Genomic DNA, 4,901 nt, shown 5'->3' with positions numbered 1-4,901 from the left:
GCTTCCTGGAAACTTGTTGGTGCAAAGATTTTTTTAATCATTTATTTATTTGTTGATATTAAGGCCTGGGAGCTGCAGCAGGTTTCTCTCAGCCCCTCTCCAAGCCCCCACAGCTTTGTCTCCGGCCAGGAATTCCACAGGCTGCTCTAAATGCAAAAAAAAAAAAGGAGCTATTCAGTAACCTATAAAAGCAGCCAACCCCATTTGGGGCTTGGTTTAAGACCGCGATCATATCAGCGATGCCCTTATCTCAAATAAACACCCAACCCTTTCCACCCCTTGCAAACCCTCCAGGATGTAAATTGGGGGAAAAAAAACCCAATCTCGGCTCCTTGCAAAGCGCTGGAGGCAACGGCAGCGTTTCCAGGGGGTCTCAGCGTTTCCAGGGGGGCTCGTCTGCCTTCCCGGAGCGGCGGCTCCCACTGCCGGGACTTGCCCGGCTTATCGGCGCCGCTCCCTAAAAATGGCTAAAAACGGATGTTAATATTTTACTAAGGAAAAACCGCTTGACAAAACAAACCAAGCAACCGCTGTTACCGGGTTTTATGGAAGTCTGGACACGCGTCCCCTGTGCCCGGGGCCTCTTGCTTTTAGGCGAGCAGGAGGGTGGCGAAGGGGAGAAATTTAAGGGTTTTTACGCTGGTTCCAGGCAAAGCCGGGTGAGATTCCAGCGTCCCGGCGCTCCTCTCGGGACAGCAGCCGTCCCCGCTGAATTAACGGGTGCAGCTTTAAGGATGCTGCAACCTGCTGCTCAGGGCCACTGAGAGCGGCTCCTCCAGGGGCTGCTCCTCCTTAAATCGCCCCAGCCAAGAACCAACCGGGCACTAATTTTCCATTCGTAACATCTTAATTAACGCACTGCCTACCAGAGCTCCCCATCCTGCCACCAGCCGCAGGTGAACGAAGCGCAGAATGGAAGGAAAACGCTGAATTTCCACCCAAAGTGGCTCCTTTTAGCTCACTTTGCAGGCAAAGCACGTGGGCACCAAGACTGTGTCTTCATTTAATTTATATTAACTTGTCCTGGGGGGGACACGTGGGTCCAGCGTGGCCGGGGGACACAGGCTCCCATTAACCAGCCCTTGTCCTGGGTTTTGTTCTCAAGAGGTGAAAATCTGCAGCTGTCCCCATGGATAAGACCCCGATCTCGGCAAAGGAAGGAAAATCTCTTGGCTTTTCTCTGCTGGAAGGTTTCTACCTTTTAAAAGGAGTCCCCTTTTAAAAGGAATTATTTAATATTATGCTAACAGCCAAACCCGCTGTCGTTCCACACGGGTTAGGGATGCCGGCATTCCCACGGTGGCAGCGGGAAGCTCCCGGGGGCCTTTCCAGGCACTTCGTGACCCGGGAAGCGGCTGCGAGGGGCAGCGGGAGCCGCCGCGCTCGTCCCGACATCCCTCCTCCCGACATCCCTCCTCCCGCCGGCCCCTTGGAGGATCCTTCCAGCCCCTCTTGGGGCTCGTTTTCACACCCTGCTGTTTTCCCGGGCATTCTTGGTGCTCCTAGAGCGTGGGAGCAGCCCGGCCGTGCCCTGCACAGCCTCCCGAGACCCTTCCCCAAATTCCCTTCCCGGGAAGCTCCAACCCCCTTCCCAACACCCCTTGGCCCCAAATTCCCTTCCTAGGAAGCTCCAGCACCCTTCCCAACACCCCCTATCCCCAAATTCCCTTCCCGGGAAGCTCCAACCCCGCTTCCCGACACCCCGTGGCTCCGTGCAGGGGCCAGCCCAGGCCCAACAAGCCTCGCTCCCCAGCACTGCACAAACAGGAGGGCAGAGGGACCCAGTCTCTCTCTTTTCTCTTTCTTTGTTTTTTTGCTTTACTTTTTATTTTTTTTTTCCTGCGGACAAAAAGAGAGGAAAAAAAGAAAATTCTAGTTCATACCCGTAGCACATAAGAAGCAGCGTATATAATCAGTATGTGGTTTAATGAAATACAGCAGCAATTCCCAGTTCTCTGCACAGTGAGCCCCAGCGCACGTTGCTGTTTGGTTTCGACGGGAGCGGCCGAGTCCCACGGAGACGTCGTTCACACCATAAGCGTAAAGAAAGAGAACTCACGAGTGTCCGTATAAAACGTTAAACTTTGGGCTGTAACAAACTGGGCTGGCGATTTAACAGCTTCAAAGCTTCTGCTTGAGAGGCATGGTAGAGAGGGCGGCTTTTTTTGGAAGGGTCTGCACCGCTTATCCCTTTAGGAACTACTTAATGTCAAGCCCCAGCTGGCAATGGAGTTGCTAGAAAGCGTCCGAAATGATGCCGTTCTGCTGTGTGAAAGGACGAGACGACAGCGCTGGCGACACAGCACAAACAGCCCCGAAGTGGTTGAGGAAAAGCAGCTGGGAACAACGGCCTCTTTCCCCAAAGGAGAAGTGTCCCCAAAGATGCTAGGCGGGATCCGCACGCGCTCGGGACAGCAGCAACACGGGGCTGGGGATGGGAGGCAGGAAAGGAGCGACCTCTGCTCGGCGCCGGCTCCCGTGCCCGGGATTCCCTGCTCCAAAGCCGCGCCTGGAAACCCGGCACGCGGCTGTTCACCTTTCCCTTTGCGGAAGAGCTAGCGGGGCAGGGGAAGGGAGGAGAAGCTGTGAGCAACAGGCCGCGGAGGGAGCGAAAAGGGGTTGCTTTTCAAGAAAAATCTCGCCCCTAGAACAACAAGGATGTGTTTTAATGTATTTTAATAGTAAAATCATTCCTATTTTTCAAGTAGGCTAATGGTAAAATCCTACCTGGGTGAGGCTTAGGAATATTTTGGCTTGCCAGGTCTGCTGTACCAGGGCAAAGGCTCCCGGGCCGAGATTCCATGTGCGATGGCCAGTGCAAAACGATTCCAGGGATTCGCAGCGTCCTCCCAGGGACGCTGCTGCAACTGAGGACTTGCAACCGCTCGGTCAAGTAACCACGGGACAGGGTTTTACTGAGCCTCCCTCTTAGGACAGGAGCAGGAGGATGAGGTTTAAATAATAGTCTGGGCTCATATTTGCAGCAGGCTAAGGAACAGAGGAGATGCCAGTGTTTTATTTAGTAAAAGAGGTTAAGTATTGAGGGAGCAGAACACCTTACAGTGACTAACTTAGCAGGAAGAGGTCAAGTCATAGCGCAGCCCTGGGGGGGTCCGGGGAGCAGGGAAGGGGAGACAACGGGGAGACTGCACGGGAAGCAGCTTCACACTCGAACCTTGGCTTCCAGTAGAAGGTATTCAGAAAAATATTGCATGAAAAGCCTCAGGGTTTTAGTTCTTTCATAGATGTATATTTACCAGTTTTCACAAAGACTGCAGGAATACGATTATAAACAATAAATTAGGACTTCATGTTGCTATCATTTGGCATAACACAATCAGGCATTTTTTTTCCTTTTTAAATATAAGGCAACACAAGCCAACACATAATTTAATCCGTCTTTAGGCAAATTGCTTAACTTTGCTAAGGAGTTATCGCTAAAGAACGGTTTAGAGTACACTTAAAAGAATTTAAATAATGACATAATTAAGTGTACTAACTTACGCAAGGAGTCAGAGAACGAACTCTGCTACGCTTTGAAACCTAAATATTTGTTACAGCCCAGAACTACACGCCTAAATTAAAAAAATACAAATAAATGTTTTCTAATTTTTCCATTTACGAAAAACTTTAAGAATCTCTAGCCAACTATGACGTCACTTCAAAACTTGTATAAGTTCTTTTTTTTTTTTTTTTTTTTTTAAATTTTGTATGATGTCTTAAGATTTTAAACCATGCTCGTTAAGGAAAGTTCGAGGAGCAAATACTTAAGGCTTTGTTTTTCCAAGGGCTGTGAGGGAGGCCAGTGAACGGCAGAGGCCAGTGGGTTCACCCATACACAATGCTACTCAAACCCACACTACCAGGCGACATTCATACAGAAATATTACACTTAAAAGTTACAGTGTAGAGCAATATTTTTTTTAGCCAGTGTACATATAAAGAATCAATGCATTTATTTATTCTTTTTAATTTCCAAACTTGATTGTGATCATTATGTTCAAGTATTAGTCTGGTTAACAGAGGGGAGGGATTTTCTACTTACAACAAAGGCGGCTATCGGAAAGGGAAGGGATGCTGCGGGATGCTGAAGAAAACAAGATGCTGAGGTTATCCCATAGTTAGTGTCCTACCGGCCACCGACTCAACTAGCTGCTGTAAGCGATGGGGGGAAAGAACAGAAGTGGTTAGGCACCGAGAGTGGGGAAAAAAACTAAAAAATAAAGGTGTGTTATCAACAGCTCCGCTAATTCCCAGAAATAAAAAATAAAGGCGTGCTATCAATAGCTCCGCTAATTCCCAGAGTCGTTCCATTAAATCTACTGTTGGTGTTTTAACGGAGGAGAATATGGGGCTGTGGGTGGCACGGCTTCACCTCCCATCGGATGCTGCCCTGCGGGATGGGCTCGTGCCGCGTCCGTCGCTGCGGCGGAGCCGCGTGTCGGGTGATGTCTGATCGCCCTGCAATTAATTCTAGCTCCTGGAGGAGCAGCCGGAGCCTTTTCTGGAATGGAGAGCGGGTCGGGATTCCCTTCACCTCCAGCCGTTCACCTCTGCAAGGCCAGACCCCCTTCGGCAGCAGGGGCTTCACCCCAAGTGAGCTTTTACCTTGGCGAAAAGGGAGTGGGAAGGGAGGTTGGGTGCGGAAAGAGGCGGCTCCCGACGGCAGCTACGCTGCCTGCATCCTAGCAGGGCCTTTCCCCGCTCGCTCCTATACCCTGTCTGCAAAAAGAGTGCCAGAAAACCCTGCCACAGACCTCTGACTTTGGACCAAGTCTAAACGATAAATGCAGCCGTCTCTGTGAGAAATACAGAAAAGCTTCTTCCTACATTAATGCCTAAATATATACCCCTAGCTAGCTCTTTTCAAATGTAGGCTTTTTTTTTTCTCTTTGCCTTTT

The sequence above is a fragment of the Nothoprocta perdicaria genome, unplaced genomic scaffold (assembly GCF_003342845.1).
Source record: "Nothoprocta perdicaria isolate Ctin4 unplaced genomic scaffold, notPer1 scaffold_50, whole genome shotgun sequence".
Lineage (NCBI taxonomy): Eukaryota > Metazoa > Chordata > Aves > Tinamiformes > Tinamidae > Nothoprocta > Nothoprocta perdicaria.
Note: the sequence above shows the minus strand (reverse complement) of the source record.